The following is a 13861-nucleotide window of genomic DNA, read 5'->3' as shown; positions in this document are numbered from 1 at the left end:
TTGTTTCTCAGTGTTAGTTTTGAGAAAATATCTACAGACATGGACATATTTTTGTTTTCCCAATTCTGGGAATATATAAATTCATTTGCTAAGATTGAGAAAAGATCTTTACCAGTCCTGTATCGGACAGAGGACTGATCTCTAAAATATACAAAGAACTCCAGAAACTTGACATCAAAAAAGCAAATAATCCAACCAAAAAAATGGGGGTACAGACCTAAACAAAGAACTCTCTACAGACAAATCTCAAAAAGCTGAAAGACACTTAAGGAAATCCTCAATATCCTCAGCCATCAGAGAAATGCAAATCAAGACAACTCTGAGAGTCCATCTTGCACCTGTCAGAATGGCCAACATCAAAAATACTGATGACAGCTTATGCTGGGGAGGATGTTGGGTAAGGGAAATGTTCCTCCATTGCTGGCAGAAGTGCAAACTTGTACAGTCACTTTGGAAATCAGTATGATGGTTTCTCAGAAAATTAGGAAATGATGTGCAATACTGCTGTTGGGTGTATACCCAAAAGATGTTAAATCATACCACAAGGACATGTATTCAACTATGTTCATAGCAGCATTATTTGTAATAGCCAGAACCTCGAAACAACCTAGATGGCCCTCAATTGAAGAATAGATACTATCGTTTTCTAATGAGAGACAGAAAGGCGACAGAGCTGGCCAGGAGGGGAGGTGGGGAGGAATTGGGAGGAGTAGGGGAAGAGGAAACCATAATCAGAATATATTGTATAAAAAAATCTATTTTCAACAAAATAAAAAATATAACTTCTACATCAGAGCACATTGAATTCTCAGTGAACCTCTGTAATGAATGTACAAACCAATGCTCAGCGGAATTAGAGTCAAGCCCTTCTTGTATTCTTTACACACGAGCACTCATTAATTTAACAAAATAATCCAAGGTAAGTGGCTAGCTCTCTATTTAGCACATGGTGTGATCATTAGAATATGATTGCAAGCTGTGTTGGGAACAGAAATAATCAGATTCAGTTGGTGAACTTAACCATATTTTTAAAGTTCTAAGTAAGGCTCATTAGTCACTTTTCATAAATAGAGTTGTTACTTCCTTTTTCCTGAAGTCAACAAAATTTTCTTCTCATTGAAAAATTAGCTTAAATACATAATTACATTTTAACAAATTTTTAAATTGATTTTTGGACTGTTTCTAGCTTTAAAAAACTGTTCAAATTCTTTATTCAAGAGCTGTACTAGAATTCTTAAATGGAGTCATAATTTTTTGTAACCTTGGAAAAATCAGAGTGCTTCAAACATGACAATCGTTCTCATTTCAAGCGTGATGAATGCCATTTCACTAAGAAGTAGATTAAAAAGTACTAAGTGGAGAAGACAGTAGGTAAAGTGCTCTACTGTGGCTTAGGACCAAGCAGGCCAATGAAACTGATCTGGTTGGAGGCAGAACGTCCCTTGAGTTGTTCCCCTGAGAACACAACGAAGCACACAACACAATGTGTGGACAGGGCAGCACTGATGATTTCTCTTGATATGACTGTAATAGGAGGAGGGGTGAGAAGCGTGTGTCAAAAAGAAAAATGGAGCAAGATGATCTGGAAAGCTGAATTACTTCCGAATCCTTTCTCTTTCAAACATCTTCTACCTGTGTGTATAAAGGAAGGGCAAGATTCCTAAAGCATCCTTTTTTGTGTGCGTGTCTCCTTTGTGACAGTGGCAATGAGAGGAATAAGAGAAAGAATTGTTATTTCCATGATATTTTTCATCTTCTTTGAAACTGCCCAAGGTGACAATAACTGTCAAGTCAGACTTTTCCCTAAAAGACCCTAATGATGAAGCCAATGGAACTCCAGAGGTCCCAGAGTGCAGAGAGTCACTGCTGGTGGCCCAAGCTCCTGTTCTTCTGTTCTTTCCTAACTGATGTTATAATCTGCTGGCCTGGTCTGTCACTTGGGTACCCTGTCCCTTTAAGAGACAAGCCCCACTTTCTCCCAATCTCCCCCTTCTACCTTCTCTTTCCTCTCTCTCTCTCTCTCTCTCTCTCTCTCTCCTTTCTCTCTTTCTCTCTCTGTCTGCCCTTCTTCTGGAAAGGCAGCTCCTTGTCACGAGCCATTTCCTTTCTAAAAATCATTACAGGAACCATCGCCTTGGGGAGTCTGCAGAGAACCCCACACCTATAATTGTGTTGAGAGTCATTCTATTGACAAAACCTGCCCTACACCCAATTAGCTGTTATCTGTTAGCGGAACCTGCCTCACATTCCCGCTATCCAGGGAACTAGGTGTGTCAACTCCTGACTTCTACGCGACCTGACCTAACGTATCCTCCTGGCCTACGTGACAGGGACCACGCTCCAGTGCCCTGCCCCCCAAGCCCTCATCCAGGGGCTATATAAGCAGCAACCAGGACCCTAATAAACGGAGGCTGTGACAAACTTAGCATGGCCTTCTTCTTCTTTCCTAGCCCATTTCTCTTCCAGATAGTACCCCTCCGTGACCCTGGAATACCTGATTGCAGGGTGGGTTACAACCCCTAGACTGAGTAACCCACCCAACACAATCAACAGCTCCTGCCTCTCTATCTCCTCCACCCCTTCTCCCCTTCTGCTTCCCTTTCTTCTTCATAACCCACTAAATAAACTCTATACCCAAACTCTCTTTGCATGGCATATCTTCCTGTCTGTATCCCACAAAGGCCTCAGGCCACCCTCCAGGGGACCCATCTAGGCCTCTAGTGACCCGCTGCCACTCATCATGGGACCAGTCTCCCACCTCCTCTTTATAAATGATAACATTAGTGCATGACTTGGCCAGCCTTTCTTCATGTTCCCTTGACATGTGGGGACCTCTTTCCAACATCTTGTGCCTGCTCCATCGCTTCAAATGGTAAGGTCCCCTTCTCCAAGTCAACTGACATTCATTTCTGGTTATTTCCCACGGCTAAGGACTAAGATTTGGCTCCTTGCTGCTTGGAATTTTGTCTTCTCTTGGACCACTCAGAGTGGTCCCATACATTCCCTAATTCCTGTATTGAGGGCTCTCGAGTTGGCTTGACCTAGTCCTCAACCCTCACATTATCTGGAAGACGTTCTGGTTAAGAGTCGTTGCTATCTGTCCAACCTCCCTGCCCGTATGGCTTTTACAGACCCTAAAACCTCTGCCTTACTTGCAGACTTCTAACCTTACCCACATCTGCACTAACAAATGGTCTACACACCCCTTAAATAACAATCTAAAGTGGGATCTTTCCAATTTCTACCAGCACACAGGCAGATTAAAAAGTTTCTACGCAGTCATGCTCTGCTTGGCTGGTGTCCCACTGGCATCTCTGCTTTTCCTTTCTCTGGGCAGACCCACCCCCACCTGCCTGTAAATGCTCTTTTTCTCACTTTTATTCTTCTCACTCCAGTCTCTGCCACCGCTACAGCTGCTGGTCCGGCAGACCCGCAAAACTGGCCAGATCCGAGGCGGCTGTTCTACTCTCAGCCCTCACTCCCCACAATGGCTGGCACTTGGCCGTTGGTGGTGGCTGGCGCACTAAGTCTCTTCATGAATGAAAGTATATGTGAATGGTGTGGCCACACAGGTGTATTTTGTTTTAAATGCATTTTCTACATGGCCTCTATGTTTCTCTTGTTATTTGTATCTGTTTAAAATTCCCGCCGTGGTTCTGAAAAATGTGTTTTATCCATACAACATGTGACCGTTGGCATTTTGACTAAGGGCACATCAGGTAACCAAGTGCTGCCATTTTGACTAAGTTCAGGTCAAATGACCTCACTACTACCATCTTGACTAAGGACAGGTCAAGTGACCAAGTCCCGCCATCTTGACAAAGGGCAGGTTAGGTAACCAAGTTGCCATCTTTACTGAGGTATTCCTGGCCTAGTCTAGCAGTTTACTTATGATTTTGTCTCTAAATTCCTCTTATTAACTCTGTTACATGTGTGTTTTATGCAGTGGCATGTTTTGGGTATGGCTCACCAAAGCATTCACTTTGCCCAACTCCTGTTTTGTGTGTGTGTGTGTGTGTGTGTGTGTATACATACATATGACTTTTGAGTTAACTTTATGTGTAAACATAAGTTAGCTTTAACTCTGTGTGTATATGTATATAAAACTGAAATTCAACTGGGTTTAAATGTATGTATACTTACTGTTAAATGTTATAATTGGCTGTTCATTGTATCTCATTCCAGACTAAGCAAACAATAAGTCTCATGTTTTAAATTGGTATGTACTCTTAAATCTCTCACAAAAATACTGTATATGTGATTCAACCCTGCTTTAAAATATGTTAAGCTGATTTCCACTATTGTCGGTTCTATCGTTAAGATTCTACTGTGAACAGTTTTTTTTTTTATTTTTCTTTCTGAAGTTTAAATCTTACCTGTTAAAAAAAAAAAAACAGTACAGTTAAGCTTGGATCCAGCTCTCCAGGCAGATTCTGTACTGTAGTTATAATGTACCTATACCCTATAAGCAGCCCTCAACTGCTCAGAGATCTGGGGAACATGGCATTTAAATGTTTAATTATTAAAAGACTTTTCATAGCAAAGAGACGTGTTGGCTCTGAGCAGCAACACTCTATTTCTCCAGAAAAGGACAGAAGACATATGGGTACAGAACAAAATACATCTGCAATTCACTTCAACTGCCAAACACTGACCACTGGACAAACTGCCTTTCATCTAAACTGAGGCTCTCCAGACGTGGACAAAGAATCAAATGGAACCGACTTGCCCAGCTGTTCAGGTCAAGGTAGACTTTATACCCAAACTCTCTCTGCATGGCATATCTATCTGTCTCTCACCAAGGCCTCGGATGACCTGCTGCTGCCCCTCGTGAGACTGGTCCCCCACCACTTCTTTATTAATGATAAGATATCCCTCTAAAAAATCTCTGCCCCATTATCAGACCATCAACCACCAAATTCCTATTTGTCTGAGCTTTGGGAAACGATTTAAGGATGAATTCAGCTCCAGAAGCTTGTTTATGACTATAAGAGATTTTTATTCTTGAGTCGTTCTAGTCAGCAGTGAAACTCTCAAACAACTCAAAGCCTAAAGTTTGTCTCTAATTAGCAGCAGCTGTAGGCTTCTCTCCTCCAGGGCACATATCAAACTGGTTGCTCCTCAGTTTGTGGTTATGCTATAGATGTTTCAATTGTGTGAGACTACTGTATCCTAGTTATAGTTGATATCTCAGGCTTACAACTGAACCCAAACGTGCACTATTGTCCTCTAACTTATTTGAAATAAAATGTGTACTACATAAAAAATTCTTTCAAATCTCATACAGCATATTAAAATTGGATGAGATAGGAAACATGATAATTTACGCAGGGAAAGTTTGATATAAAGACTATAGGTATAACAAACTGTGGAGGTCTAAGGAGACTGTGTACCACTAGGCTGAAAGAGAATACTCAGTGAAGGAGTAAACTTGGGTGGAGGGCCTCTCTGCAAGTCTGGGATTCAGACATCACTAGAGAAAGGAGTAGAAGACAAAAATGGGTGACAAAGATGTCTACTGGTCACCCCAAGCCAAACTGATTGAAGATTGTTGCATAGTCAGGAACTCCTCCAGAGTGCAGAGCTAAACGTGGGAAAGTGATTTGCAGTTCAAAATACCCTTCCATGATGTGGGGGACCTGAGACCGACAGGTAGGTGACCACAGTAGGAAGCAATAACACAGAAATGCCCGAGGTCGAGTTCCCGCGAGTCTTCCTCTTTCCATGTTAGGATTTTCACTGGTGTCATCACTGGTCTTATTGGGCAGTGGGGTCAACCTTAGACACCTGGGGAGTGTTGAGTAGAAGCAATGTTCTTCCCCAGAGAAGAGGGCCCTGTTGGTCATATAATACTAAGTGCTCAAGCCTAAGACTGTGTGCCTATGATAACATTTTATGGACTGAGAAGGGTGTTTTAATGTACTTAAGTGTGTGTGTGTGTGTGTGTGTGTGTGTGTGTGTGTGTGTGTGTGTGTGAGAGAGAGAGAGAGAGAGAGAGAGAGAGAGAGAGAGAGAGAGACCATGAATTTGAGAGATGACAGAGGTTTGAGGGTAAAAAGGAAAGGGAGGAACTATAATTATGTCTTGTTTTCAAAAGAAATTATTATAAAACTTAAAAATAATTGAAAGTGTCTTACAATGCACAGAAATAAAGAGAAAAAGCATTAAAAACAAGAACATTCCCCTTAAAGGAAAGGGCCACAATTGTGAAGTCCTGTGATGTACTGCTTACAAAGAATCCCAGGAATCTGCTCATGGAAGTGCCAATAATGCTTGACAGGAAGCCATCCGCAGGATTGCCCCTGAAGCTCGATGAGTACAAGTACCATGAGATGTCTTCCATATGTGCTGCTGGCAGCCCTTCATCAGGACCGAGGAGGAGCATCTGGAGTCACATTGGAAACATGAAGAAAAGCCCTCTTTATCCTCAATGTTGCTACAGTGACCCCTACTGATACAGTATAACATCATGTCAACCACAAAAAAAGTATTTAGGGGCCTATCTCCACCAGTACAGAGCAGAGACTCATGCCTGGGTTAGGAGCTGAAAAGTCAAAATGTGATCACTGTCTTTCTGGTACTGTTTTCATATTCATGCTTCTAACATGTCTAAGCTTCTGTACCAAAATAAAAATTACTTTAAATGCCTCCTTCACAAAACTCAGCTATCCTATTTGAAAGTAATGAAATTCTTAACCCATTCCTAAAGCAGAGAGAGCCCCAGTAGCCATGAATCTGCTGCTGGCTATGCTAACTGTTTTTCAACTTTTGTCATAATTCCATAGAACACCTAAAGACTAAGTTATAAAGGGAACCTCCACGAGTTAGTAGCAAAGTGGAAAGGTGACAAAGAATAAAAAAAAAATGGTTAATAAACAACAGGGTTTCAAAATGAATTTTAAAACTATGGTTTCAAAAAAGAAAAGGAAAGGAAAGAAACTATGATTCTGGTTTCTTCATTTGACCATTAGCCTGTGGCTCACATGGGTGACTTAATTTTTCCAGTCTCTATACTGTATTTCTCTGGCTGTCAGCCAGGACCTCTGCTAGCTTAGGATTCTTCACCTGGTAGAGTAATCCAAATTTTCATCCCCCAAAGATCTCAGGCCTCAGGCAGTCTGCCTTCGCTGACATCGCTACAGCTGCAGTTTTCTGATGAGTATCTATGTGGCAGGAAAACATTAAGATATCCGGGAGACGCCACTGGATTTCAGCATTCTCTTCCCTGTCCTGTAAACGGAGACTGTGCTTTCTTTCCCTGGCTGCCACGGCATGAATATTCACACAGAAACTAAATTAATGACAACACTGTTTGGCCAATATCTTAGCTGTATTCCTAGCTAGCTCTTACATCTTAAATTAATCCATTTCTACTCACCTGTATAAGTAAGTGGTAAGGTTCCCACATCTTTCTCTGTTGGTAGCTACATGGTGTCTGCCTGACTCCACCTTCTTCCCCCCTGCATTCAGTTTAATTTTCCCCTAGCTCTATTCTGCCCTGTCATAGGCCAAAGCAGCTTCTTTCTTAACCAATGGTATTAAAACATATTTACAGCATACAGAGGGAAAACCACATCATCTCCTGTTTTCTGTCTAAATAAAAAGGTAGGTTTTAACTTTAACATAGTAAAATTTATATGTGACAAAACAATTATCAAGCTAGAATTATAGCTAACAATATTTTGTCCATTTACATTTGGCAAATTAAGGAAAATACTTTATCATCTATTCAATCTTTGTGAGTCTAAAGTTTTATATCTAATTTATCTTTTTGTGATAACTTAGGAAAACTATAGTTATAACTATATAGTTTTCAACTCCATCAAAGACACCAGAAAAATATACTATTACCTAAGTAAACAGGAAGTGCATTGTAAGCAACTTCCAAAACTCTAGAATTGGCAGAGACATTGTAGAATGTCAGTTTCTTCTTGATCACTGGAGTCCATAACTTCAGGCAAGACATCAGCTTCTTGCTTTCCTTTGACATGATTTCCTCCCAGTGATGAGAAGTCCATAGGTACCAGGCAGCAGTCACATAATCCGCCTGAGTGAGGTCCTTACTGTACGCACTCAGGGAGCCATAGGCTTTTGTATCATTTGCCTTGTGTCTAAGATCCACAAGCAAGCAGAGATCGAGGTTTGGGTATGATGTGGGAGTGTCATATCAATCTGTTGATTTCATTGGCTGAGTAATAAAGAAACTGCTGGCCCTGATAGGTTATAAGATAGGTGGGCGGAATAAACAGGATAGGATGCTGGCGGAAGAGGAAGTGAGGACAGACTCTGCTCTCCGGATCACAGACGCCATGCTCAGCTCTCCCGGGTAGACGCGATAGCTCTGCTCTCTGAGGCACACGCGATGAAGATGGACATAGGCTAGAATCTTCCTGGTAAGCGCACCTGGGGTGCTTACAAACATTACTAGAAATGGGCTAGTCCAGGTGCGAGAATTAGCCTGTAAGGGCTAGAGTTCATGGGCCAAGCAGTTCTTTAAATGAATACAGTTTGTGTGTTGTTATTTCGGGCATAAGCTAGCCAAGTGGCCGGGGTGTTGGGGACGCAGCCCCGCTGCCGCTCCTTATTTCAACATGGGTGACAGGAACAGAAGTTGTGAGATGGGTTCCTATGCATTATTTGGAGAACTTTCCCATTCCAGCTCTTATTTCCCAGATGCTTAGATGCCTGGTAAGTCATGTCTCTTTTCAGTCAGGCCAGCCTACTTGTGGGTGATGAGTAATAGGGTGAGTTTAAGTCATTTCATTAATTCTGTCAACATGTGCTCATTGATGCTTTTTTTTTTTTTTTTTGCTTTAAGATAAGTCTCTTGGTCAGACACAACATATGAAGTAAAATGAGTAAGACAAGTGATTCTGCAGCAAAAGATTTTCAGGGAAGGAAGTCAATACTACCTCAAAATATGTTTATTCCAAATCTCCAATTTCTGCAGTATAGAAAGCATCCAAAATAATTAATCTGACACCCAGGCTTGGCTTTACACCCTGGGAATAGTGGTATGTTGAGGACTCCTTGCTTTTCCACAGTCAGTAGATTGGGCACTCAGCAGCAGTGTTAGCCAAGCTTGGTATGTGGACCCCCTGATGGTAAGCCTGTGCATAGTATCCATATCTGACCGCATGGCCACTGAACAGAGCTGAAAAAAAAAGGGGGTTAATGTCCAAAGGAAAACATACCATTTTAACTTCTTAATTATTTTAAAAGTACTTTTTTATTTTATGCATATGAACTTGTCCCTGTCTGCATATATGTGCACCACATACATGCTTGGTACCCATAGAAGTCAGAAGAGGACAATTGGATTCTTGGGAACTGGAATCATGAGTGGTGGTGAGCTACCATGTGGGTGCTGAGAACCTCTGAGAAAACAGCAGGTTCTCTTAATCAGAATTATCTCCTCCAAGTCCTTTATCTTCTGAATCATAAAGTTGGATGCTCCAGAAGTCATTAGCATGCAAAAGAATTGTCTTCACAGGTGTGCCCTTTCAAACTTACTCCTGGTCCTCCTATTGCCAGTCTCCTAACCCTTTTCCAAGTTTTTGATCATCTAGCTAAACTTTTAACAACTGCATATAAACATAGCTCTGCACCTTTGCCTTTCTTTGCTCAATATGTAGTAAATATTCAAGACAGTTATGTTAGAATGATGTTGGTGACACATGCAAATTATGGAATAGCATTCCTTAGTCAACCTGATCACATGACTCATGATTCAACCTGACTCCCAGACCTGTTTACTGGTCATCTTTCATTTTACTGTGAATTCTCTCTCTCTCAACCCATAGGGCAATTTCTAGACTTATACATTCCATTATGACTCCTGCCATGGAAACAATTCAACAAATTTACGTGCTCCTGACTAACTCAATGAGCTCACACTAGGGGACAGATTGTCTGAATCTCCACTGATGACCACATAACCAGGTAACATAGTACAAAAACATGACATTAGTGCCCGAGGCATGAAACTTGACCAAAAGAGAGAGGGGACATGTAAATATGAAAAGTAAAGCAAAACATTTCTTCCTGTGCTACTGATCCCAAGGCATAGGGCCTCCAGTCATCTCAGGAAACAATGCTCATGTCTCTCTCTGCCACCCCGTCCCTCTACCCCTGTGTGTGTTTGTGTGCGTGTGTGTGTGTGTGTGTGTTATACTTGTAGTCAACTAGTTTTATGAACATGGAATTTTCCCACTAAAGCATTAGCATATAATTATTGCCTCCAGCTCTGCTTTCTAGGTAACCTGTGCTAATTTATGCCATATGTGCTCTGATATTTTGAAGGGAAATTGTGATGCATCGTGTATACCTTTCTTAACACCCTTCCTGTGTTTTCTCTGACTTTTAATATTGAATTTCCATAATTAGTCTTATTTAGTGCGTGGCAACCCAGGTTGTACTTTGTGTTTTCAGCCCATAATTAATTTTAAATGTTAAGCTGTAGTAATTTTTAAATTCTTGCCAAAAGAAAAAAGTCACAAAAAAATCTAAACTAAACATATGGAATTTTTAAACTCAGAAAGTGATTTTTAATGGCCAAAGTCGTGTGTTTTCTGTAGCATTGAGCAACTGTGCTTCCCCCAAACTCCCATGCTCTGACACACTGGTATTTAATGAGCAGCTAAGCACAATGCTGAACGGGTGCTTTGTTTGGCCAATGAATGGAAAACCAGATGCCAAGGTGTAAAAGATTTGTTCCTTGGTGGTGGTTAGATGCATTGTCTATTTGGCATATTCCCTATGAAGCTTTGAGGTTGCCTAGGATAGAGATTTCAAAACTGGGATCCTGTAGCACCTTTTGAAGGTGTTTTCTGCATGCAAAACTCGGGTATATATTAAATTAGCCCCATAAGAGACTTTATTCTGCATATGCAAGACCAGTTGATTTGTAGATCTTTCGATATAAGGCATACAGTGAATAATGCAAATTATGGGGTCAAATAAACCACAGATAACCACAAACATTTTACCTACCCAGAGGCTTAGAAATAAAAGTACAGCCAGGCCTGGGGTGCACTCTTGTAATCCTATGGGAGAATGCTCACAAGTTTGAAGCAAGCCTGGTATGTACAGCAAGGTTATGCTCAGCTAGAGCTACATAGAGACCCTGCCTTGAAAACCACCTGAAGAAGAGGAGGAGAAAGGGAATGGCGTGGGAGGTGAAAGGCAGGAGGAGGAGAGAGAGTAGAAGTGGAAGGAGAGACAATAAGCAAGCACGCAAGGAAGCAAGCAAAGGAAGTTGAGTTTAAAGACTATATTCCAGGAGTCTGTCTTGTATTACTTAGACCAAAACACCAATCTTCAATGTTTATGCAATTGCCCATGGTGATGCTAATACCTAACAGATAAACAGAAATGACAGTAATACAATACTAGCTGCAATATATTATAAAATACAGTCATAATGAAGATTGTCTACTTATATAAAAGATAGTTGGCATCAGCATTTGTATGTCTGAATTTATACATAAAATGGGTCAGATCAGCTAAGCATAGCAGTTCGTACTTGTCATGCCAGCACTCAGGGACTGAGGCAGGGGAATTGCTGTGAGATTAAGTGCAGCCTCAGTTACGAACTGAGTCATCCGATGCCAGTTTGGTCTACAGTTGCAAGGTCAACCAATCAAAATCGGTAAATTTTGTGGTTTGTGTTATAAAGGCATTTTCTTTTATGTGTGTGTGTGTGTGTGTGTGTGTACACAGGTACAGGAGCACAGGCATGGGGAAACTGCATGTTCCAGTATCTTGTGGAGGTTATAAGTAACATTGGGAGTCAGTTCTCACCTTCACCTTGGCAGGTCTCTCTTTCTTGCCCCCAGACTTCCTGTGATGCTGTGTCACAGCTTTGCTTTGCTTAATAAACTTCTGCTTAAAACGCCTATGACCTTTGACTAAATTGTTTTCTTTAAGAAGGCAAACCTAGAGACTACCCACTATCTTAATCATTAAAAAATGATTATGGAAAATGTCAAACACATAAAAGTGACTAATTAATTTTATTATATGTTAGGTTCTAGCTTGAACAATTATCAAGGTATTTCCATATCTATTTTATGTGTAACCTTAACAGTATTCTGCCTCCAAGAGGTTATTTAGAAAGAGAAACTGAGGGCCCATGGTTTTCTTGATTCATGAAGAATACACAGCAGGCAGAGTCACCCACGGATAATATGTACATCCCACCAAAACCACAATGTGAATTTGTAATAGGAAAAGAAGGAACCAAGATTTACAGGGTTCTGTTTTCATTGTGGTTGGGTTTTTTTCTTAAAATAATATAAAAGAAAAAGTTGTATTTTTATTTACATTTTATAATTTTGTAAATATGTTGCATATTTTAGTAAGGGTCAGTTATTTTTCTGCATATATTCCGACAGACCAGAAGAGGGCACCAGATCTCATTACAGATGGCTGTGAGCCACCATGTGGTTGCTGGGAATTGAACTCAGGATCTCCAGAAGACCTGCCAGGGCTTTTCACCTCTGAGCCCTCTCTCCAGCCTGGAGTCAGCTATTGTTAATGATGACAAATGACCAAATCGGCATTTATTGTCCTGCTTCTGAATTCACTTGTGATGTGAGCAAGTTTATTATACTCTCAAAGGAGAAAAAATGTAGAAAAATGACAATAACAAAAGAAGACAAACAAACGAGAAATAAAATCTTATTCTAGGCATTCCAGCAGCTGGTATTTCCTGCTATATGTTGTACTATAAGCAGCTGGTTTGTATAAGTTGGTTAAAAAGGTCAGTGATAAAAACATCTCTTTTTTTTCTTTTTTTTTTGTCAGTGAAGTTGCTGTATGCTTTTATTACTTTTATACTGTTTGATGTATGTATGAAACAATGTACAACGATAAGCCAGGATTTTATTTTGTTGAATTGTTTTAACCAAAAACAAGTGTATCTGTAAGATTATAAATATATTTTTAAACCCACATAGTCACAAGAATATTGTCATGCTTAAAAATTAAACAGTAAACTCAAGTCACTAAATAACTACTCATTGGCCAGTCATTCTTAATTATGTCATATATATATACATATGAATATATCACATATATGTTTCTCTGTATGTACACATGTGTCTATACATGCATGTTTCTCATCCGGTATTTTTCTCTTTTGTGGGGAGACAAGGTACGAATCAAATGTATCCCAGGCCGACCTGACAGTGGTTACATAGCTGATCGCTGATCTCCCTGCCTCCACATCCCAGGGCGGGATGACTGGTGTAAGCCACCAGGCCCAGTTCATATACAGGGACTTCGCTAAATGCAGCCGTGCTTCCTTTTCCTCATACTTTTAGTAAACTGAGAGTATATGGGAAACTTAATCACATTCAAGTTTAATTATTTTTGGCAATAATAAAACACAAAAACATGTGTTTTGTCTCCTAATTGCCTTTCATCAACAGACACATGTTTGTTATCAGATCTCTTTTCATGGCATCGGAAAGACTAAGCTAGCAAGTTCAGCTGCTGTCATCCTGACTCTTCTGCTAGAAAATGTGAATGTCTTTTGAGGGTGTAAAGATACAGGTATGAAGTTGGCCCAGTTACCAAAGGACTAACAGTTCCTATAAATGCTGTCCCTGTTAGCATGAGATTTGGCTATATTCCAAGATGACAGGCAAAGAAAGCCCAAGGTTGCTGGCAGGGTGGAGAGGGTTGAGGTGCTCTCCTCTGAAACACTTTGGGGCTCCACTGAAGGCAATGGGTATCTCCCTCATCAGCAATTCCTCCTCTGTTTCAGGTCCCCATCCCCCCTTCATCAAGAGAAAGTTACCAATTTACCACTTCTACAATTAATACTATGGCATCCCAGTAGACTTCTTGGTCTAGG

The sequence above is a fragment of the Alexandromys fortis genome, unplaced genomic scaffold (assembly GCF_014885135.2).
Source record: "Alexandromys fortis isolate MF-2015 unplaced genomic scaffold, M_Fortis_MF-2015_v1.1 scaffold_0, whole genome shotgun sequence".
Classification (NCBI taxonomy): Eukaryota; Metazoa; Chordata; class Mammalia; order Rodentia; family Cricetidae; genus Alexandromys; species Alexandromys fortis.
This window is presented reverse-complemented; position numbering follows the sequence as displayed.